The 25061-nt window shown below is 45.4% G+C and overlaps 1 protein-coding gene across 2 annotated transcripts in view; it reads right to left on the minus strand.

The window, feature by feature from the left end:
- Eya2 (EYA transcriptional coactivator and phosphatase 2) overlaps positions 1–25061 on the minus strand; it is a 230915-nt gene that overhangs the window by 163078 nt on the left and 42776 nt on the right. The window contains exon 1 of one of the 2 annotated variants that reach the window (XM_021239042.2): positions 8746–8777. The exons of the other annotated variant lie outside the window; for it this stretch is intronic. The gene's annotated coding sequence lies outside the window, so the exon portion shown is untranslated. Of the gene's footprint in view, positions 1–8745; positions 8778–25061 lie in introns of those variants that run through there. 2 annotated transcript variants of the gene reach the window in all.

The following is a 25061-nucleotide window of genomic DNA, read 5'->3' on the forward strand; positions in this document are numbered from 1 at the left end:
CTACTTGTTTGATAGTTCATTTAATCTTGCTTCCCCCACCCCCAAAAGCCTTCCTTCTGATGTCAGTGTTGTGTGGAGGACATGGTGAGAGTATATGGAGAGTGGATGCTACTGTCCCCCTGGCCATCCCAGAAGGCACAAAAGTCCTTAATTACGGTCTTTATGCTGTGAAGCTCTGCCTGGCTGCTGCCTCTGTTGGTCCTGAGCTAAGCGACAGGAGGAGACAGCAGCCGTGTCCAGAGCTGCAACACAGGGAGAGAGACAGGGATTATTCCAGGCACAGGGGACTCGCAGCCAGATCAGACCGACATGTTCCCTGCTCCCATGAAGTCAGCATCCCCGAGTGGAATTTGCAATCTGCTTAGCTGGAACTCATCAGTGGGCTACTCTAAATGGCTGGGGTGGAGTTAGCAAAGTCAGCCTGTGCTTCCTCCTGCTAAGATATGCATTATCCTTTTTTTTTAAAAAAAATTAATTACCCAAACAATATCTCAAAATATTTGAAAATAATTTTTAAAAGCTGAGGTAAGACCAAAGTCCTCTTTGGCCACTACCTCCCCATAGATGTGTCCACAACAGGATGAATAGCCCTGCAAGCCTTTCAGTTTAAGAACAGAACTCTTAAATACATACACAAACTCCCACATAATCCATAAAAATATAATACTGTTTTAATAAATGTTTTGTGAATGTGTTTTTATCCATGTTATCGATCTGCACATTTTGGCATAGGACTTTTCACTACAACAACAACAACAACAACCACATCTCATTGCCCATCCATGTCCTGATGCAGAGGTCTGTCTTACTTCAGTTGTGGCACAATGTCCTCAGATACGTCACCCCACTGCTCATGTGGCCAGTCCTCAGTTCTGCGGTCTTGTGTTGTTATAAATGCACAATGAGGGGTCAGGACCTCTAGGGTGCATATCCATGTGGTTCTCTGGGAATGGTCTCCCCCAAGTAAAACTGCTGGGTCCCCCAGTTTAAAACTGTAAAAGTCATTTGTCTACTGCCCCTGCGTGTGACTAACCCAATGAACATTCCCGATGGCCATGGCTTGTTCCTTCACTCTGTGCTATTTCTACGCCTTGATCTGAAAGCTTTGATCCAAAACTCTTAGAAAAGCACAGGCAGCTTTCAGTTTATGTTAGTGTGTGTGCATTTGTTTTCATTTTGCCAGGCTGGGGATCAAACCAAGGGCTTTGAGCATGCTAGGCAAGTGCTCTGCCACTGAGCCACATCCCCAGCCCTAAGGAATTGTGTGACGGTGTCTCCACAGCAGTCTATTCTTTAGCATCATCTTTTAGCCATGGAGATCAAGTTTTAGGGAGTCTCATGTCAGAGAGGAAAACCCACCTGGGCCCTGAATCTCACTTACACCCAGTGAATCCTCATTGGATAAACCTGGCATGGAGTGAAACAGCCAGTGGGAGAGCTCTGTCCTATGCCTACCTCCCTCTCAACAGCATGGAAAACAAGGACTTGTTATTTGGCTAATGCAGTTTTGCTGTCCATGAGATTTAAAAACAACAACAACAGCACTTTATTTTGAAGTAATTGTAGAGTCACAAAAATTTTCAAGCAATAGTAGAGAGGTCCTGAGTACCCCCTCACCCAATTTCCTCCTGAGATTTCATCTTACATAGACACAGTGCAATACCACAACAGGGAAGCCGGCACTGGTATAGTACACGCGTAGCTCTGTGTCATTTTACTACACATGTAGATCTGGGTCACTGTTGCTACAGTCAAGAGAGAAAATGATTCCATCACACAGAGATCTGATTCATGCCATCCCTCCATGGTACACCGCCCTGGTCCCCACCAATACTCCTAAACCCTGCCAGCCTCATCTGTCTCCAAAATTTCATTTTGGTAATGTTATATAAATGGTACCACAGAGTACATGACATCTTATGATTGGCTTTAAAAAAAAAGCAACACATGATGCAAGATCAGAGCCTGCGTTCTGGGACACCCGTGCCAATATTCTCTCGACCCAGAGGGAGGCAACACGTAAGAAAGCACCCAATGTACGGTGACAGGCTGAGCAGACTGGGGCAGGACCACACGCATTCCGCCTGATTTCTGATTGGGTTCAGCAGGGCCCTGGAGCAAAATGCAGAACTTTATAGAATATTTCTCATGCAGAGCCATAAAAAAGAAAAAACACCCAGGCCCACACCCCAACCACAACCAACAAAACAAGGCACCATCCAAAATACCAGAGTGTCTTACTGTAAGGGGAGGATGCCCTTGCCAAGGAAGGCTGGGGACACCAAGTGTTCGGAGGCCATGGGAGGAACCCTGGGAGCCCACTGAGAGGCGGGTGAGCAGGACAGGGAGCATCCATTCTGCTTTGTGCTCACAAACACTGCGGGAGCCGCTGCCCCAGTGTAGCCACCCTTTGCTGCCCCCGTTCTTTTTGTTTGCCCCAAACACAGCCCATCACGATGACCTGGACTCGTTTGAAGCCACTTAAAACCACAGTGAGACTTGTTCTCACACTACAGAATGGAGCCCTTTAATTTGGGGGAAGGAGAATGGGTGGGAAACAAATACTGGAGAAAGGAAATACTGCAATAACTTCATCCTGCCTGAATCTTCATTCGCGTTCCATGAAGCACTGGCCTCTATGAAAGTGAAATTAATTGAGCACGTTTACTAAGTGCTGGCTGTGAGCAAGACACGGACAGCTGTGTCTTTAAAATTTGAACCTCTCATCACCCCGGGAGACCTATCGAGGCTGGAAGAATTTTGATCCTGTTTTATAGATGAGCAGGGACGGGAAGTTTAAGGCACTGGCCTTAGATCCAGTGCAACTGGCAGAGATGAATTTAAAGCCACAGTCTGACTCTCTCCCACCACCTGCCACTGACAGGAGCAGATGTCTTAAAATTTATCTTTTCTATGACTGATCTCCTCTAATTACATCATCCTGAAACTGAATGGGCCATGCAGTGATTCATGAGTTTTTAAATGTTATTCTTGTTTTGAGGTTGGGTCAATTTTATGCAGTTTCACAGAGTGAAGAGGCTTTTTTTGGGTCTTTTTGGTAAGATGGTTTTGGTTAAGAAGTCTTTTCCACGAAAAATTTCAAACATATGCAAAAGCAGAGTAGTGAAGTAAATCACTGAATATCCATCCTTTAGATTGAACAATTGTCAGGATTTTACCGCATATATTTCTTCTAAGTCTTTTTGGCTTATTTTTTCTTTGCTGGGGTGTTTAAAACATATCCAAACCTTCAGTCTTTTCTCTTTATCATACATCACTAAGAATATGGACATTTCCTATTATCACACCTCACAAAATTCACAACAGTTCCTTCAACCCTCTTGAACACAGTTAATTTTGTCTTCCCCAAGTGTCTCAACATGCCCTTTTCAAGTGGATTTGCAAGGCGTGTGATCTACACAAAAAAATGCCCATCAGGTTTGCCTAGGGTGTCTCTCAGGTTTATATAACTGAGAACAGCCTCCTCTCCTTGTTGACACAGACTCCTGACATGCAGGAGAAACAACCTTAGTTGTCTGGTAGACTATCTCGTGGTTACCGTGTTATTTCTCTTCCCACTGCATTTCCCTAAACTGGCTTCACTATGTGAGCCGGTTCAGATGAGGGCACATGCGTCAGAAGCGCTGCTGTGTCCACCCCCACCGCACATCAGGAGGTCCACAGAGGGCGGGGACCCTGCCTATGGAGGCCAGCAGGGACCTGTGCACTCAGGAGGTGATGTCCCAGCTTCTCCATTATGGACTCCCTGTCCACGTTTGAGAGAATTCCCCCACCCCCCATGGTTGTGATCTGAATCACTTATTTCATTAGGGGACTAGAAACTTTAAAAAATGTTTTGAAAGAGAGAGGTTCAAGAGTATTGCAATAATAGAAATATACTTGTTTAGGATTTTCAGTTCTTGGAAACCGCTGTCACAACTCTCTGCGCTGTCCGTACTCTTCTCACCAGCCTGTGGGGTGGGTGGAGCCAACAGGAGCCTGAGCAGTGTATGACTCAGCAGGGCTCCTGGGGGTGCTGGGGGGGGGGGCTTGGGCTGGGCCACTTATCAGCGGTGTGGGATCTTGCTTGACTTTTCTGCCTCATTTTCTCAATGGCCGAATGGGTAAGTGGGTATTGTTGTACCCATTTTCCAAGGGTGTCATCAGGATGAAATCCCTTGTTACCTGTGAAGCTCTCAGGCAGAACAGAATTCTGGGAAAACTCTTCTCACTGAGAGGTCAACACTGAAATACAAATTCTCAAGTCCCATAGCTAACAACAGGCAGAGCTGAACAAGACACAGGTCTCCGCCCAGTGCATGGCACTATGCCAGTGGGGTGTTCTTCCACATTTTGAACCTAATTTCTAATAATTAGGAAGGCACCTTTGGGCTGTGGTGACTTATAGTAACACTCAATGACTTAACATCCTACCCCACCCAAGGCCCTGCCTATTCCTCCACGCCTTCTCCTGGAAGTGCTCCCCTTATATCCCTTCCTACAGGGACAGCTGCTATTACTCCAACCTAGCAAGTTGGTGGTGTCTCATAGGTTTTGCACTTTCTGTTCTTTCTGCTACAAATCTTCTTCCACCAGGTTTCTTCTTGCCCTCCATTTACGCATTTTCTCAAATGTCACCTCCTCCACAGCACGATTCTCGATCACAAAATCAAACCCATTTTCCCCTCTCCCCACCATCCGTCTGCCACTTTCTAGCTTCCGACCTTGTTTTGTTTTTACAGTTTTATTTGTTTTTACAATTCTAGTTACTGCCTTGGAATGTACTGCACATTTACTTGTCTACTCTCTGATGGTAGGACTCTGTCCTGTTCACTACTGTACCCTCAGTATCTATTACAGTAATTGCAACCAGCACAAAAGAGCCAATACAGAACTTTATACGAGGATTATGCATGTGCTATTTTTCAAAAACATTTTTATATTTTTTAACAAGAGAAAAATACACATGTTCATAGTAAAAGTTGAACAGAACAATACATAATATAAAAATGTAAAAATCGTATGCCACTGGTTTGGACTCATCATTGTTCCCAGTTTAAGGTACACCATGTTAGGGGAGCCCTAGTATATTTCTCTTCTCCCCTTCTTACAATAAAAGAACTCCTAATTCCTAGTACAGAGTCACCTAGAATCGAGACTACATTTCCCAGCTTCCTTTGCAGTTATTTTGTGATTATATGACTCAATCACAGTCAACTGGATGGACTCAGAAGTGATGCCCACAACATGCAGGTCACGTCCTTAAAAAATTGCAGTGGACCTTCCCCTAGTCTCCACTCCTATTTGCTAGAATGCAAGGTGAAAGACAGCCCTGTTGGCCAACTGAGAAGAAGGGCAGCACATTAAGGTTGGTGACACAAGACAGAAAGGAGTCAGGCTGCACAGCAAGGCTACTGTGTGGGCTCAGACTCAGATGAGAGAGAGAAACAAAGTTTTGGGTTATTTGTGTACTATTATTTAATTTCTTGGTTACACAGAGTCATATCTATCTGTCTGTCTATCTCTTATTATCTCCCACCAGATTTTCTTTAATGCATTTGTGTGTGAAATTTATATTAGAAGGAATTCCAAACAACACAAAAATACTGAAACTCATCTAATGAGCCTTCCTCTACCCATATTCACTTTGACAATCATCATTTCATGGCCCTTCCTGCTCCATTTCCACCCCATCTATTTCCCTGTCTTCTAGTATTTTGAAGCAAATCCCATGATTGTTTCATTTGTAAATATTTCAGTATGACTCTCTAAAGCAAAAAAGACTTCTTTTAAAAACGCAGCCTAATACCATTATCATGCCTACAAAATTCCTTAATGTCAACAAAAACAGGCATTCATTTATTTTTAAAAATTCTGTTGTATATATTTTTAATCTCTCTTTTTTTTTTGGTACCGGGGATCAAACTTGGGTCCTTGTGCTTGTGCAGCAGGTGGCGAAACCACTGAGCTAAATCCCTGGCCCAAGTTGTATATATTTTTATTGTCATTTAAAAAATGTCATGGACAATTTTCAACATCAGTACATGTAGAATCACCTAGTTCTTTTTTAGCAGTTGTGTGATATTTCATTGAGACGACATACCAATGTTCACGTAACCTTTCCCCAACTGATGGGCATTCAAATTATCTCATACAATGAGATAGGAAAATAGCTGGATAGACAGACATTGATTTGGCTCTGTTTAACACTTAGCTAATAGCCATTTTGATGAAGGATGCAATGACATCTGTCCTAGTATTTCTGGTACCGGGAATCGAACTTGGGACCTTGTGCTTGCGAGGCAGGCAGCGGCATCACTGAGCTAAATCCCTGGCAGGTTATACCAGAATTTCTTAGCCTTGGCACTATTGATCATTGGGGCTGGGTGAGCCTTGGCTGTATGGGGCTATCTGTGAATTATATGTTGTTTAGCAACAACCCTTGTCCCTCTTCTTTCAAGGTAACAATAGCTCCTTGGGCCGGGGATTTAACTCAGTGGTTTTGCCGCCTGCTGCGCAAGTGCAAGGACCCGAGTTCCATCTCTGGTACCAAAAGACAAACAAACAAACAAACAAACAAAAAACAATAGCTTCTTGCTCCCCTAGCTGTAACAAATGAAAACGTCTCCAGATATTGTCAAATGTCCCACGGGGTCAAAATCAACCCTGGAGGAGAAATTCTCCTCTATTTATACACATACTTAAGCAAGTAGAAAACTCCAATTTCTACTGTACAGGCCAGGAGAGAAATGGAAATAGAAGAATTTTCAAAATGGTGACTGTTTGTGAAAAATAATCAGTTCAGACCCACATTGGATTTCAGTAAATACCTTCCCTAGGCTTGGATAGTGCTTGCTATGAAAATCTGAGAATTGATTCTTCACAAAGAATTACAGTTTAGTGCCCACAGATTTAGCACGTCAACCGAAGACCTCTTGAGTTGATCTCCTTTTTAAAATCATGCCTCAGATTAGAGGGCTGGATGGAAGAGCATGTGATGCATATCGTAGAAGTGGCTTTAGAGATGGAAACAACGTTGTCATTTTGATGGCCCAGTACACTTTAAGCTGCAGGGTTACAGTTCAGGGAACATGTATGACCTTTGTATCCCTCCCACACCACATTTCATAATAAATTTTATTATAATGGTGTTGGAACACAAAGTAGGGAGGGACTTCCAAATTCTAAATGAGGCCTAAGCTGAACAGCCTTAAGTGCATCCCCTTGGCCACATTTAACATCCAGCCAGAGCCTGCTGGGAAAAATTAAACAAACCCCAAAAGAGAGCATTGTGGGGCTGAAACAGGCTAAGGGAATTACGAAAATAGATCTGAGGCTCCCAAGTTAGCTTAGCTCAACTTTAACTTCAAATGCTGACAGTAGGCTGAAGAATTCCCAGGGACTGGGCTTTCTGGGGTAGTAAAAACATTGCCACAGTAAAAGCAAAGTAAAAAACCAAACCAAAACAAAAAACTACTAAAAATGAAATAAAAACAAATAGTAAAAACAAAAACAGAGAAAGACAGGAAAGAATGGGAGAAACAAGAAATTTTGGGAAAAATTATATAGATAATGACAAGGATTTAAGTCATTTATTCTTTCAAAAACACTACAAGCACCTATCACATGACAGCACTGATCTAATTCCTCTAATCCAGCAGAGGAGGAAGACAGATGGAGTCCCTGAAGCCCAAGAGCTAATGTCCTGGTCAATTTCACTGCAGATCATGGAATTCACATTTGCTGGTAAAATCCAGCTGGTAGTTTCTGTTAGCTGAAGACAGACCAAAAAAAAGGCCTTAAGAGCCAACTCTTCTCCAGGAGAAAGTACTCATTACGCCCAAAGCACTGTTAGCTGCTTTAAATTTATGGATTATTTCATCCTGGAAATAATATTGTTCCCCATTCTACAGAAGGGGAAACTCAGGACCAGGAAGCTTAAACAAACTGCACAAGGAAACAGAGATTTGCAGGTGGCTGGCAGTAAGAGGTTTAGGGCAGAGGTTTTTAGTGGGGAAAGCTTTCGTCCAGGGGACATCAGCTGCTGTCTGGAGATACTTTTGGTTGTCACAATTTGGGAAGGGGGTGGATCTAGTTGGTAAAGACCTGAGATTCTGCTAAACATAATACAAAATGCCCCACAGCAGAGAATCAGTGGGTCCTTGCCAGTTTTAGATGAATGCTGCCTGGGGAGGGAAAATAAACTTTTAAAATCTAATGTATTAAAAACATAGATGTGGTATACAGTGGTGGTTAGAGACGCCTGCAAAGCTTGCGTGGGAATTCTGACTGGTCTGTACAATGGGGATAAGATCGGTGCCAGGCTCAGAGAGGCGCTGTGTGAGTGAGGTCAGATAAGGGCTTTGAAGAACACAGAAAACGCTAGGTCAAGATCTGCTGTTGTGGGCTCTGTCCACACAACACACATGATGGCAAAACACAAAGACATACATTATCACAACACGTAAGACGTCTAGTGACAGTAGCCCAGAAAGGTGAACCACGCCAAGGCTGCACCAAGGTAACTCTTGATGTCTACAGCTCTGAGAGACACAACTCAACAGGACCTGCACACTGCAGGAAAGAAGGAAATGAAAAGGGGCTCTCTTTATACCCCCTTCATTCTATCCCAGAGCTTTTCTACCAGCGTCCTCTGGCAGCCATCTGTGCCCATATCTCATTGGCCAGACCTGAATCACATGGCCATGCTTACCCAATCACTTTCAGAGGGCATAGTCTACTCACCCTCTCTCTTTGGGCTGAGCATCTGGCCAATCAAGCAAGATCCAGCTGTGTGGGCCTGGAAGGAAAGAAAATGGCTGCTTGCTGAGCCACCAGAAGCACCCAACATACCTGGTTGGGCCAAATGCTCAGATGTTCAAGGTAACTATGCCAGCAATGATTGGCTCTAAGTGCCAGCTGTCATTCACAGTGAAGCATGACTATATCAGCAGCTGCAGTACATGCTTCAGGTGACCTGGCTCCAGCCTGTCCCTCACTACCTTACCTCTGCTGGCATCATCACTTTACTTGTTGTCCCTTAAAAGCTCCTTGCCACCTTGGGTCTATGCATAACTATTCCTTGTGTCTTTGATGCTTATTTTCTCTCCTACCTTTAGGTTTCTGCATAAATGACACACTGTCACGGCTTCCTAGAAACATTCCCTGATGCCACCATTGCTATCACCACACTCATGTGGGTTAGTTTTTCCTGTGCCCTACCATTTATTACCACTTACTACCATGGCAGTTAACAGCTGAGTGTTTAGCTGAATAAGGCTTACTGTTCCCTATAGACCCTAAACAGGAGCTGTGAGCCACACTTGGCTTGACACATGGCTAGTTCAGAACGTACCCCAGATCTCAAAGGCTCTGTTAAAAAAAAAGGGAAAATAACATATCACTGATCCTAAAAATATTGCCTATGTATTAAAATGACAATATTTTGATACACTGTATTAAATAAAATGGTTCTTTTAACATTCTTTTTTTTTGGTATCGGGGATTGAACTCGGATCCTTGCACTTGCGAGGCAGGTGGTGGAACCACTGAGCTAAATCCCCGGGCCATCTTTTAACATTCTTGAATGTGGCTACTGGAACATCTAAAATGACACATGTCTTCCATTTGTAATGGATGCTGCATTTTCATGACACACAGCTGCTGGCAACCTGCAAATGGCTTCATGAGGACAGAGATTACAACAGACCACTCCTGGTCTGTTCCTAGTGCCTAGAACAGTACCTGGCACAGAATATGCACTGAACAAATACTTGCTGAGCAAATGAATGAACCAACGAATGAATGAAATGAACAAATGTAATTTAAAAGACTGTAAGAGGTTGCCTTGTCAGATCATCGTCATTGTCAAAAACACACAGTGCATTATCAAGTGCTCCAAAGACTCCTGGAATTATAGCTCTTTCACGTGCCTAATCCCAGGCAGCATGGGTGCCAGCCTGCAGACACTGGATTCTGCAAACACAGCCAGTTTCCTCGCCCTCTTAGCTGACTCCACACCCTGAGGAGAAGACAAGGTTTGAGAGAAACATGGGCAGCAGCCAGGCAGCCAGAATTTCCTGCAAAAGTCAACAGATGGTGGCTTGAGGAGTTTGTCAACCTTGACTGGACAAACACGTTCTAGAAAGGGGTACTCGTATTTGCAGGGCCCGGCCTGGCAGGTGGGTGCCAAGGCGGGCAAGGCTGTGCCAAGCCTGGTGAAGTCAGGGGCCAAGCCTTGGAGTGGCTGGGAGGCCAAACAAGCCTGGGCCAGAACCAACCAGGTGGGGTCACCTGTCTCCATCCCCCGCCAAGAAAAACAGTTCTCCACAATGGGAAGAAGCCGGGGGAGGTCAGAGTCGGGAGCCACGAGGTATGGGGACCCAGGCCCTGAAGTGGGACCCACACCTGGGGGCTGTGGTTTTCCAGCACTCAGGGAGGCTGAGTTCTGCTAAGCCCAGTGACCACAATGGCTCCCCAGGTCTGGGGCTTTAATTTGGGTCCACTATAGAGGGTCAGAGATGAGAAGAAGAGATTAAGAATTTGAGGGGCCAGAGAGAAACCCAACTTTGTGTCTTGGCCCCTCTGAAACTCCTATTGCTGCTCGGGAGCCTGCTGGCCATGGGTTTGAACCCAGCCTGGGAGCTCAGGTTCTTGTTTGACTTTGTGCGGTCAGATCAACAGCTCACATGCAGAACTGGGCTATGGCTGCAGGCAGGCTCGGCCCTAAGTACTAGTGCAGAGTCTCCGACATCAGGGGGCAGATCTGCCATCCCACTCAGCAGCCCAGGGAGGAGGGCTAGAGGCCCACTTGAACCCTGTACTCTGTGCCCTCTGCTCTCCAGCTCTGTGGGTCTGAACCCAGCCCTGCTGCTCACTCTCTGTGGCAGGGTGGGAGCCGCAGCATGCAGATGACCCTCGTTCTCTCCTCCTGCCCAGCTCCAGCCACTCCTTGCACTGAGCGAATGACTAACTCAAGGTATCACCCATCAAATCCTTACACTGACCCTCAATCACTTATACCTCCTGAATTCCAACTCAAGCACTGTGGCTCCCAACACTGCAGGACGCAATGGTGCCAGCCAAGCAACTTGGTGACAGCTGTGACTGGGCAAACAATGTATCCTTTCTGGGCCTCAGTTTCCTTATCTGTGATATGGGGAAAATAGCGTCTCCCAGTGGCGTCACTGCAAGGGTGTTAATGAGTTGCTTGCAAGTGTTTTGCAGACTCTGGCAAAGAGGAAGTGTTAAAACCAGAGCCCTTGGCTGCCATGCTTGTGATGCCTGTGTCCCAGGACAGAGATGAGTGAGGGTCAGGGAGGGGAGGGAAGCCCGACAGGGGACTTAGCTTCTCAGTCTTCCAGCTCCTTCACATCTTGCAGGAGCATGCATCCCTGTGACAGTTATCTGCGGCCCTCTGTGTGCCAGCTGCCACTCTGGGCTCTCTGTTCCCCTCCCGCCATGACGGCCTCCAAGAGTTTCCAACACCCCCCCGCCCCCGATCTGCTCCCCATGCTCTTGCAGAGAGACTTTTAAACATAAATCTGACCTTGTCGTGCCCCCACTAAAACCTCTTTAATGGCTCCCCACTGCCCCTGGGCTAAATTCCAAACTTTCACAGGGGCTAAAAACAGTGGCTTTCAAATTCTTTGACCAAGACTCACAGCAAGAAACCCATTTTATGCCACAGCACAGTGGACCCCTTTATCAAACTTGAAATAAAAGTTTAAAAAAACCACCCTGACCTTGTGTGCAACACACGCTGGTATTTTCTATTCCATTCTCCCTGCCACCCCAGTGTGGCTACAGCCCACCAAACTGACCTCATTGCCCACTGTGTGTTCAGACGACAGTCTGAACCATGTGGCCAAGGAGCTCTGAGACCCAGGACTGGCAGCCCTGCAGCTTCATCTCTCCCCATTCCTCCTGGCAGCCCAAGCTCCACTCACTCTGAACTCTCTGCAGCACATTCCCTCTAAGCACTGGGCTTTTGCACGTGCATTTTCTTCAGCTACAGTACTTTTCCTGCTCCCCCATCTGGCTTAGTCAGAGACCATCTCCTTAAGAAAGCCACCTGCCCAACACTGATCATGGCCTCACCATCACCCTTGATCCAGCCCAGGCCCTCTCTCTGCACACTGCAACCATTTTGAGACTAGAAAAACAAACCAGTGCCTGGGTCTCCAGTTCTGACCAACCGAATCAGACGTGTCTGATTGTGAGACTTAAACATCAGCATTTAAAAAAATTCCCTTGAGTATGGAGAACCCTAGGTCTAGCACATCATCATATTTTATTTCCTCCAGGGGACCAACTCTAAAGTTATCTTATGTCTGTGTTTCTTGTTCTGCTGCTGCTGGAGTCTCAGCCCATGAGTTCAGGGACTTTGTGATTTTGCCTGTTCTTCGCATGGCCCCCTTTCTGTAATAGGTGCTTGACCTCTTTCTTTTTCAAGGACTAAATGATGGATTCATCTGCTCTACATGGGGCTGGCGCTCAGTCCTGAGGACACAGAGACACACACAGACCCAGTTCTCACCCAGGAAAGATGAGAGAGGACAAGGAGTTGGTGTGGGTCTCCCAGAAGCAGACATTGAGGAAGGATCCCCGGCAAGTGGTTTATTTGGGAGACAATCTTGGGAAACCAGTAAGGGGCCGGATTTAGCAAGTGAGACACTGCCTACCTCTGTACCAATGCAGAAGCCCAGCCACACGACCTCTTAGTACTTCAGCTCCCTCATCCATCAGAGGGAACCTGACTCCGAAGGGCTCTTGGGAGGATTTCATAAATAATGCAGGTAAAGCACCTGGTATTTGTAAACACATTGAGCTACTTTTGTTAGTAGTATCTGGAACCAGAATGCCCTGAGATCTAATCCAGTACTCCTCTTACTAGGTGTGTCCCTTTAGCCAAATCTTATACACATCTCATGCCCATCCTGGGCTGGGGACTAAGTCTGATGTGCTCTGTGTGGCTAGAGGGGCCCTTATAAAAGTCATTTTCTTTCTTTCTTTTTTTTTTTTTTGGTACTGGGAATCGAACTCGGGTCCTTCCACTTGCGAGGCAGGCGGCGGAACCACTGAGCTAAATCCCCGGCCCTAGAAGTCATTTTCTTGAGATTTCAGATGGCAAAGAAAAACCCAATATCCCTTTCCCCTGACAAAGAGTTATCTAGCCCCAACTCTCAACATGCGGAGGATGATAGACCCTGAGCTTAAGGGAAGTACTCCATGTACACAGTGACAGATGCACGTGCAATGGGAAAGGTCTTCGTGACTTGGCCAGGTCCAGTTTGTACAAACATTCCATGTTTCCCTCCCATTTCCTGAGCATCTACTCTGCGTTGGGTGGGGAGAGATAAACAAGGGTCTCCTAGGGGGAAAAACTGTCTCTTGTTTGTTTAATGCTAGTCTTCACAACAGCCCCAAGTGACAAACTATAAACATGGACATTGTTTTTCATAATTATGGAAAGTGGGGTCAGATTCTACAAAATCAGAAAGGTGTGTTGCAACCATGAATGTTTTGTCTCCCTGCCTAACTCATTCCTTCGTGGCAGGGAGCTGGCTAGAACTGAAGGCCCTTTCAAGCATGACTGGGCTTGGGTTTTCTCTCCAGGAACAGGGAGACCCTGTGGAGGATGTGGGTGAGGAATAATTTTGCAGAACTGCACCCAGCCAGCAGAGGGGCACAGGCACGGTGGGCGGATTCCTCTAGTAGACTAATGTTCGGAATTAGGCAAAAAAATGCAAGTGCTCTGACTCAGGATATGATGGTGAGAACAGTGCTGCAGTACACGGAGAGTGGCTCTGGGGCTATGGACATAACTTAGTGACAACTGGACCCAAGAGGTGAGTGACTGGGAGGAGACCAGGGAGACACTGGGTTTTTTTGGTACCGGGGATCAGACTCTGGACCTTGTGCTTGCAAGGCAGGCGGCGGAACCACTGAGCTAAATCTTAGGCCAAGACGCTGAGTTTTCCAGCAGCGCATGCACTGGTCAGGAGGAAGGGTGGCAGCAAGGGCAAGAAACTGGGTTTGGGACAAGGTGTAAACTGAGGTGCTGATGTGCTTCATTTGGAAGAGAGCCTCAGAAACCTTCCTGGTATATTGGTTTTCTGTAGCTGCTGCTGTCTCAAAGTACCACCAGCTTGACAGCTTAACAACAGAAATTTATTCTTTTGTAGCTCAGGAGACCAGAAGCTCAAAGTCAGTATCCCTGGACCAAAGTCAAGGTTTCCCCAGGGCTGTGCTCTCTCCAGACTCTCGGGCAGAATCGTCCCTCACCTCTTCCAGCTTCCGGCTGCATTTCTCCACTCTTCAACACAACATCTCCAAATTTTTGTCTTCACACTGTGCATGCGTGTGTGCGTGTGTGTGTGTGTGTGTGTGTGTGTGTGAAATCTTTTGCACACCCCCCCACCCCCAGCCTAAAAATACCTGGCTGCATTTGGAGCCAATCTGGATAACCCTAGGTAATCTCATTTTAAGATCTTTAACTTCATTATAGGTGCAAAGTCTTTGCTTCCTACAGTACCATTTACAATTTTCAGTGAAAAGAATCTGTTATCTTTGGCAACATTGTTCAGTCTACTATACTTGATGTTGACTATTCTAACAAGTTTGGACAATGGTAGGCTGGCCAGCTGATCAGCAATTACAAGTGGTAAAGAAGGAGGTAGCAATACAGCTATCTCAGGGATAAAGAGCCCACAGTAGGGCCTTGGAGCATTGAAGCACTGTAGAATCACACAGAAACCCACGCTTACAATAACAGAGGGAGTATTTACTGAGTGCTTCCTAAACACCAGACTTTGTTGTAACCGCTTTACCTTAATTAAATCACGTGATTCTAGAGGCAAAGATTTTGTACACGTCAAAATCTAGCTTTTGTTTTTCTGGACACAGATGGAGACTATTTCCCAGCCTCTCTTGCAGTGAGGGGAAGCCAATGACTGCAGTTTGACCAGTGAGCTACGAGCAGATGTAGCCTTGGTCCACTAGAACCTCTCTCTTCCCATCTACTGCCAGCTGGACTCATCTCTGATCCACTAGAGAGAGGAGGGGCCCAGGCCCTGGTTGACTACATGGAAGACAGCGGTCCACCAGGAATGCTATTACTGATCTTTCCATGAGAAATCAATGTGGCAGTGTAGAGTAGCTGCAGTGGATACTGTATGGTCTGCATCTCCTTAGATGTTTAACATCTGGCTGTCTATAGAAAAAGCGTGCAATCCCTGTACTAGGTGATCAGCATAGGAAAAACAAAAGACCATGCTATGGCCACAAAATGAAGTACACAGCAAACTAGATCTAGATGTATTAACATGGAAAGATGTCCATAATTCAAAGTGAAAAATAGTACATTTCAGGGTATAAAATCTCACCTCCTCCCTCTTCTCTTCCCTTCCCCTTCCCTCCCTCCCTCCTTCTCTTCCTTCCACCTTTTGTTTTATACTGAGGATGGAACCCGGGGCCTTGTGCATGCTAGGCAAGAACTCCACCGAGCTACATTCCTAGCCCTTTTTTATTTTACTTTGAGACAACATTTTGCTAAGATGTCCAGGCTGGCCTTGAACTTAAGATCTTCCTGCCTCAGCCTCTCAAGAAGCTGGGACTACAGGCACGCACCACTAATCCCACTTTTGTAAAAAAGAAAGCTGTAAGAGCCTGCAGGTGGACTCGTGTGTTATTACAACACATCAGCAAGGATGTGCATCCAACAGCTGACAGAAGTTCTGCAGAAAGAGCTCCACTTTCTACTTCATATACTTCAGTCATTTTACCCTTTCATGATGAGCTTTGAATTACTTTTATAATTAAAAATAAAATAAAGGGGCAAAGGCACAAGAAACTTGAACCCAAAAATGTGGGACTTAAGGAAAGTTTTTATACCTCTTCAGATTTTAAATGATGGGTGTGAGGCCTGGCTGGTACATAGTAGGTGCTCATTAAACAATGACTGTGTGAACAAAACTTGGAAAAAATGAGTAATACAGAAAAGAAGAGAAAGCAGAAAGGGCCATGCCTTCTCTCTCTGTTCATGCAGCAAGCACCAGGGTCCCAGCCCTGGCTGAGAAAATGTCCTCAGGCCGCTCATGATCTGTGCTGGTCTTCATAATGCTCAGAGGTACTGCTGGTGCTCCCTCCTTGCCCCACAATCAAGGCAAGCAAAGCTGGAGTAAGTGCTCTGCCGAAAGTCTGGGCCTGCACCCAGAAGCCCTGCCTCCCCCGGCACCACCCGAGGGTCCCAGGAAGAGGCTTTCGTCAGCAGAGCCCTGCCCCTGGCTCCGGTTCAAGGACCATCTGAGCTCCCAGTTCTGGTCAGGGGTGAGAATGGGACCGCGAGGGGAGGTGGCTGTGGGTGTCCCCTGGCATTTGGGGAGCACACGTCCCTTCCCGCCCCCGAGGAGGAAGTGTCACTTATGCTGTTGATATTTTTTGTTTGTTTGTGATACCAGGACCATTGTTTCAACAAAGGTTACCCACCAGCATGGTATTTCTGGAGAGCCGCAGTACAAAAATTATACTGTGTTCTCTCAAAGGGAGCTAGCTGCCAGTAGCTTGTTTGCAGTGGAAATCTTTTGTCCCTAAACCACAACTCAAAATGCGCTGGAATTTACAGGGAAACACAGCTGGGTGGGGTGGGAATGTTCCTTTATTGTAAGTTCATGAATTACTGATGTTATTTTTCTTAATTGCTCTCCTTCCTTCCACAAACATGTACTGAACTTACACTCCATGCCCAGCACTGTTCTAGATCACAGATGCAACTGTTGACAAAACGAAGCCTCGGCTCTCCTGGCCTGGACATTCTAGGGTAGAGGCTGGATAGTGAGCAGGAACACATGAATATCAATGACCAGGTGAACAGGGCAGGCCTTTGGAGAAAGTGATTTTGAGCAGACACTCCAAGAAGATGAGCATGGAAGAGCAAGTGGGCAGAGCAGCACATGCAAAGGCCCTCTGGTGCAAATGAGCTGGACATGGCTGAAGAAAAGAGTGACATGGTTGGGATGAAGTGACAGAGGGCAAGAGGGACAGGAGACACATTCAAGAAGTGGCCAGGGGCCAGATCACGCAGAGCTTCTGAACCTGGGTGAGGCTGAATGTACTGGGAACTCATTGGAAGGTTTGGAGCAGGAGACTCATGTGAGCATTCCCAACATGTGCTGCATCACCCTGACTTAGCATTCCACGCCTACCAAAGGAAATCTAGAAACCACAGACAGGAAAAAGGAAGGAAAAATGTCACCCATGATCTCAGCATCTATGTCAGTGGTCCTCAACTGGGGGGATTTCACCCCTCAGGCGACTCTGGGCAATGTGGAGAGATTTTTAGTTGTCATAACTGGGGGAAGGTTGCTAAAGGCATCCAGTGGGTGGAGGCTGGGGATGCTGCTAAACTTCCTGCAATGTGTAGCACAGTGTTTGTTTTCTGCTGCTATAACACAACACCTGAATGGGAAATTTATGAAGTACAGAAATGTAAGGCTCACAGCTCTGGAGGCTGTGGAAGTCCAAGAGTGTGGCTTTGGCTCAGCTCTTGCCCCTGCCACTTCCATCCCTGGCATTTGCCTCCTTACTGCCTCTCCAGTCCCAGCACCAGCTGAGCGTGCTGCATCGCTTTGTCCTTGTTCCAGACAGACACACACCATGCCTCCCTCACCTCCTCGTGTCTGTGTCTGGGTGACTATCCTGACCACCCCATCTGAATGGGAACCTGTCATCTCTATTCCTCTGCCCTTCTCCAGCCTTCTCCACAGTGTTCCGTCCTTGGCCTGTTATACTTGCCTCTGGCTACTTGCTCCATCTGTTTGTCCCCTTTGGAAACTGAGATGCACAGAGAGAGAGTCTTGTACACTGTCAGCACCAATAGCAATGCCTGCTATTCAGAGGAGGGAAGGAAACGAACAACATCAGGGAGGGTGGTGGAATGAAAGCTCTCTGGAGAGGCTGCAGTGCTTCTGAGCTTTCCTCTGGACACCTCCATTCACTGCTCCAACAGGTGAAGAATTGGGCTCCAGGAAGCTGTGCCAGGCCCAGCTCATCCTGAAGCCCTCACTCTTGCCTACTTGTACTTTCCCTCCTGAGCCATTTGAACTTCAGATAGGGAAAATTACCTGGACAAGATTCCATGGATAGTGGGTGAGCTGGGACCAGGATCTGAGTCCTCTCTTGTGAGGCTTGCGGCTCCCACGTGTCTCCTGATGCAGAAGTGCACAGCTATTTGCTCTCCAGAGCCACAGTGACAATGTTTTTCTAACCTTGAGTGTCTAGGGTTCTTCCAGTGGATATAGATTAGAACTGGAGGCAGCTGGAGCTCAGCTGCAGAAAGCAGAGCCCCCTGCAGCTGGTAGAAGCAGGAGGGATTAATGGAGACTAGTAAATGATGCAGGGAATTTCTGGGGAGGTGGAGGGCACAGGCACTAGGGCAAATTAAGGGAATGCCAAAGCTATGCCATGGTCCTTGTCTCAAGAGAGGAGCCAGATCTTATGTGACCAGGAAGCTGCTGCTTGGTTGCAGAACCAGGCTCCATGATGGACACAGCAGGAAACTGCAGCTGCCAGCTCCATGACCTATCTGCAGTTGTCAGAATCCTCACAGGCAAAAAGGTTGCCTGGTGCCCTGGGAAGGAGATACTATCATGGCTCTGTCCACATCTCTTTAGCAAGTATCATTTTCATGAAAACCAGTCCAACTTCCAGATGCCAGCAATGGTAATTCTTTGCCTGTGGGCTCTGTCTGCATATGTGCTGTATAAATACTCAGCTCCCTTGTTCCTAGGGATGGATACCTACTTTGGATGTGTTGTAAGCTGTTTCCAACTGGGTTTAATCCTAAATTCCTAGAGAGTAGCCTGCTTGATCACATACCCCCATGCTTGCCTTTTCTTCCCTGTTCAGTGTCTTCATTACCTATGTAGTGTTTCCTGGAGTCACTTTTTAAATGGGGCACTTGCATTTGAATTGTTAGCTTGTGGTCAGCTGGGGAACCTAGACTGAGACACCATGATTCCCAATACACATAAAATTGCCAATTAGCTCCTTGGTCTCTACAAAAGTCATATAGCCGACTAAACTTCTTTAGATAGTAGTCAGTGGAAGAATCAATGGAGTGGCGGAGGCTGTTGAACCACAACCTCTGCTTTCGAATCTCACAGAGTGGACCCACTTGCAGAAACCTAGCTGCAAGGGAGTCTGGAAAACATTGTGGTTAGCTTTCCAGCCCCTCAGCTATGAAAGCCAGGAATATGGACCTGGGCACCAGTGCTGTAGCACCAGTGATGTCTTTCACAGCCTCTAGCACCCCAGGCCAGTGTGGAGTTTTGGAAACTTAAGAGTGTATCCCTAAGATCTCCTAGGTCACAGGCATCAAGTCTGAGAATCTTAGAATTCCAGGGCTGGAAGTCCTGGGAGACTCCTTGGATTACTATGGTGGTGAAAACTGAGCCTCTGAGAGGGAACACAATCATACAGCTGATTTGGGGCAGATGGGAAACATTAATTTTGTATTTTCTGATTCTGGGAAAAAAATTCTTTTTTATGTCACTCAGCTGCATGCCTTGTGAGACATGGTGTATCTTCCATTTCTCTGGGCCACCTTCAAACAAGCCAGCATCTATAGCTCTTTCAAATACTGCGCACCTACTCTGTGCCAAGCACAGTGTTAAGCACTTTGTACATGCAGTGGAGAAAATGTAGCTCTAGAACCAACTCCTAGTGCCAATCCTGGCTCCACCACTCGCCCTGTACAAGTTGCTCAGTTTGTGTCACATTTTCTTTGCATGTCACATGCACATAATGATGGTCCTCTTGCATAGGGCAGCAGCAGACAAGGAGCTCAGGGAAAGGTCAAGACCCTCGTCCGAGGTCACCCAGTGAACCAGGGGCACAGCCAGGGTTGCAGTCATAGCAATTTGTTTCCACTTAACTTTTGTGCCCTACATAGGCAAACACACTAAAATCTTAAAATGGGAATGAATTTAATACCTAAAGTATCCAACTTTTAAGCCAATCTTCATCAGTCCAGTAATTAGATAAATATTAACCAAGCATCTACTGTGTCCCTGAGAGGTTGTGGGGCTGGAGCCACCCCACCGAGTAGTTCTATGTGCAGTCTGAGGGTAACATGAATGAAGTGAGGAGACAAAATGAAGTCAAGGGTCAGAAGCACCTGGAATCCTGACTGTATCATCTAAGCCCCTGATCTAGCTATCTTTAAACTTGGCCCTAACTCTAGACTCTTAGTTCCTTGATCCTCTAAATTTTCTTTGCTTGTGAAACCAGTTTGAGTTGTATTTTCTGTCACTTGTAACTGAAAGTCTTGACTGTGAAAATAGGGTTTGACCCAACTTAGTTTCATATTTAACAGGACTGTTTCTAAAGCAGTAAGACCTCTCTACTCCTTGATCTCACCATTAACTTCAGAATTTTTGATAAAATGAGTTGTGCCAGGAAGTACCATAGAGTACATTTACAAGCGGACTCCTTAGGGCATGCTCAACTGCGATTTAAAAACCTTGTATTTGAGTGGGCCCTATGACCTAGGAGGTCACATACCTTAGTGGTTTAGATGTCCATATTCCAGAGTCAGACACACCCTCTCCCACCTGTCCTCACCACTCGTGAGCTGCATAATATTGGCCTCATTACTGTGGGCTGCAACTTCCTCATCTGTGTAATGGGAATTACATTAGTCCCTACCTCCTATAATGTTGGAGAAAATAATTGAGACAATACATATAAGCCACTTGGCATAATAAGTCAGAATATGTGAATAAAACAGATATGGAAATAGCTGGGCTTCCATAGATTTCCATAGATTTTCGCACCACATTTATTGAGCAATAATCTGAAACTTGGAAGGAAAAAGGTTCTCTTTAAGTAGTGAGTACATGCTTGTGTCTTTAATTTCAGAATTGACAATTACTTTGAAAATAGGGTCCAAGTTTTAAGAATTAAGTGATAATTATGCATACTGGATATGTTAGCTATTAGCAGAAAAAGGGGGAGAGAATTTTTTTTTTTTTTTGTACCGGGGATAGAACTCAGGTCCTTGTGCTTGAGCAGCAGGTGGCAAAACCACTGAGCTAAATCCCCGGCCCATGGAGAGGATTTTTAATGACTTCTTTCAATAGCGTTTACTCAGCACTAAATCTGTGCTGGGTACTCAGGATAAAGCTGATAGCAAGAAATAGGAAGTCCTTACCTTATCAGCTAAAGTCATTTGAGGCTCTTCAAACTGTGGCGTCACATTCATTAGTGGGTTAGTGAACTCAGCTTAGTAAGTTGTGCCCAGCAACTTTACAAAAATGAAACAGAGTAGACAAGGGTTGACAAACCATAGCCCATACATCAAACTCAGACTGTTGCCTATTTTTATAAATAAAGTTTTATTGGAACACAGATGTACCCATTTGTTTACATGTTGTTTATGGATGCTTTTGTGTTATAAGAGCAGAAATAAGTAATGTGACAGAGACTGTACAGCTCACAAAGCTGAACACATTTATTTATTTTATTTATTTATTTTTTCCTTAAATTCTTTCATTGGTACATTTTAGGTATACAATAAGTTTACATTTATCATTCGGTGCTTGTACCTGTATATGATGTATCTTGGTTCTTATTTTTTCCCCATTACCTGTCCTCCATTCACCCCTCCACCCTTCCCATTTACATAGACTTTGTTTCCATTTTTTTTCTTTTCTCATAATTTTTCCTTTCCATTCTTTCCTTTCCCCATCTCCTCCCACCACCCCTACCCCTTTGGACCTTTTCCTATTTCAAAGTATCAATTATTAGTTATTAACCCTTTTAATCCTTATTTACACTCTCAGTTTCTCACACTAGAGGAACTATTCAGTATTTACACATGTGTGTCCTATTTATTTCACTTAAGAGTATGGCCTCGATATGCATCCATTTAGCTATAAATGACTCTAGCTTTTCATTCTTTATGGCTGAGCAGTACTCCATTTTATTAAAAAAACCACATCTTTATCCAGTTTCCAGCTGATGGGCACTTGGGCTGTTTCCAAGCTTTAGCTATGACAAACTGTGCCGCTATAAACATGGGTGCACATATATTTCTGTGGTATGATTCTTTTAATTCTTTTGGGGAAAAAACCCAGCAGGGGAACAGCTAGGTCAAATGGGACTTCCAGCCCTAGTTCTTTGAGGTATCTCCACACTGATTTCCACAGTGGTTGCACCAGTCTGCACTCCCACCAACAATGGAGAAGGGTTCCTTTCTCTCCACACCCCCGCCAGCATTTGTTATTGGTTGATTTCTTGATAGCAGCCATTCTTTCTGGGGTGAGGTGGAATCTCAGTGTTGTTTTCATCTGCATCTCTCGAATGACCAGTGATGTTGAACCTTTTTTCATATGTTTATTTGCTGCTTTTACTTCTTTGTCTGAGAAATATCTGTTCATTTCAGATGCCCATTTTTGAATTGGGTCTTTTAATTTGGGGGGTTAAACACATTTATTATCTGGTCCTTTACAGAAAGTTTGCCACCTCCTGGGGTAGAATAACAGGATATTTCATTCATGCTGTTTATCAAGTATTTTGGGTTCTCTTTCTGAGTCCACTGTAGGACTGTACTTCTTCATCCTATTTAAAGTCATAGTCACATGATTTGAATTGGCCAAAGAAAGGTTAGAGGAAACAGTGATTGTCCCTCTGGATGGTTGCTTGGAGAGCCAGTATGTGATGTTCTATAGTTTTGGAATTCCCAGATGACCCAGGATGGAATGAAGCAGGAGCAATAATAAAAGCTTGTTGATTTAAGTCACTTAGACTTGGGGTTATTCATTACTGTGGCATCATCAAGCCTATCCTGACTGATGTCAGTAGGAAACATACAAGCTTATCACATATAGTAAGGATAAGGATTGTTTCTGGAAACTTTCAGTTATATATGTGTTTTGGGTAGGGGTGGGGATGTGCGTGTTTGTTACATGTGTGTAAAATGAAATATGTTGCTTACTGAGGATCATGGTAAAAACTTGTTTAAAAACACTAGTCTAGAATTTTGGAAAAAAGCAGAGCTCAGAGAATAACATCAAAAATATATGAACGAGGTCTGGGGATTTAGCTCAGTGGTGCTGCTGCCTGCCTCGCAAGTGCAAGGTCCCGAGTTCAACCTCTAGCACCAAAAAAAAAAAAAAATTTTATATATATATATATATATATATATATATATGAATGACTAAACAAGAGAACTTGAGAATAAAGTTTTAAGAAAGTGAGTTTGGAAGAGCTAGCCTTTGTTGTTATTTGTTCTTTTGGGGGGCCAGTTCTGAAGATTAAACCCAGGACTCACACAAGCTAGGCAAATGCTCTACCACTAAGAGCCACACCCCAGACCTATTATTATTATTATTGTTATTATTATTATTATTTAAGACAGGGTCTTGCTAAGTTGATCCTCCTGCCTCTGCCTGCTGAGTGGCTGGAATTACAAGTATATGCTACTGTGCTCAGCTGGAGAGGCTAGTTTTAACATGGTTCATATGTGTGAAAAAAGGCTACTTTTTAGCCAGCCATTCTTTTAACCTTCTAGGGCAGTAGACAGCAAACCTTTTCTAGAAAAGGCTGGTCAATAAATACTTTAGGCTTTGGAGTCTCAGTTGTAACCACTCAACTGTTCACTGTAAGGGAAAGAAGCCACAGGCAATAGAGAAACAAACAGGCCTAGCTGTGTGCCAATAAAACTTTATACAACAGACAACTAGTGAGATTTGATCTGCAGGGCTCAGTTTGCCAACTGCTGCTCTAGGGGGCCACACAAAGCGGCAGAAAAAGGCTGAAACGAGTACTCATATTTTAGATTTACAGAAGCTAAATTCCTATTAGAACAGAGTCCCATTATCTACACTGGGGCTCAGTAACCTATGGACGCAGGCTCAATTCTGGCTGCTGTTTAAATAAAGTTTTATTAGTTTCTGTATTGTCCATGGCTGGTTGACAAAGACATATAATGACAATGGAGTTAAGTGGTTACAACAGAGACCATTTGGCTCACAAAGTCTGAAATAGTTGCTCTCTGGTGCCTCACAACCTTACAAGCTGACTCATGGTCTGTGTGGCCTCATTCATGCCCAGGTTCATGTCCAAAGACTGGTTTTAAGGGCTTTGAGTGGACTGAGGGCCATGTCCATAAAAGCCTTTGGAACAAAGGGAGTCCCAACCAGAGAAGTATTTTTAATAAAGTAAACAGGGCAGAAGCCAAAAAAAAAGAATCAAAGTAACCCCTGGTCTTATACCCTGGAGAGATTCTGACCACAGTGACGCTCAAGAAATGAGTTCACAGCTAAGATGTGCTCCAAAAATGTTAAAATCACAAGAACAATAAATAGTAGTAAAACACGAAGCCGTGCACCCCGTCTCCATGGGTGAGGCCTCCCAGGGTTTTGAGTGGAGAAGTGGGGGAGAGCAGCCTTTTCACCATCCACCATCACCGATGACCTGGTTTGGCAGCTACCCTGAGGCTCCTGTGGGGACCTGACGGTCGAGTCCAGAGGTGGGAGAAGTTCAAGTGCAAGCAGGCGCTGGGGAGGACAGCTGGCCCACGGGACGCTGACTCCCCGTGGGTGAGGGGGACTCAGGTCCTGAGGCCACTCACTCAAGGCCCTCACCAAGTGTGCTCGGCCCAGGCCCACAGGTCCCAAGTGACTAAGGGACCCAGCTCGGTGTCTTCTGTACCATAAGAGCTCACCAGGCCCACTGTCAACTGATGGCCTGGGTGAATTGTCCCAGTGCCCCCACCCTCAGCAGCCAAGTGCCAAAGCAGGTCTGAGAAGTGACCCCAAGCACAGAACCGTGGTATGACGAGGTTGCTGTGCCGGCTGAGCGGTGCATTTCCTTCCCGAGACACGCCCAGCAGGGCCCAGCAAACCGCACAGGTGAAAGGCAGATCCATCCAAGATCATCAGATGCCTTCACGATGACCAGTTGAGTCATGAAAAGTCTAAACAAACCGAGCTTCCCAAGTCTCTGGAGTGCTGCCGAACATGGATCACACTAAGCCTTCACTGCGCCTGCGCATTCGC

This window comes from Heterocephalus glaber, unplaced genomic scaffold (assembly GCF_053883595.1).
Source record: "Heterocephalus glaber isolate CG9 unplaced genomic scaffold, H.glaber_assembly_v1.0 deba00001673, whole genome shotgun sequence".
Lineage (NCBI taxonomy): Eukaryota > Metazoa > Chordata > Mammalia > Rodentia > Bathyergidae > Heterocephalus > Heterocephalus glaber.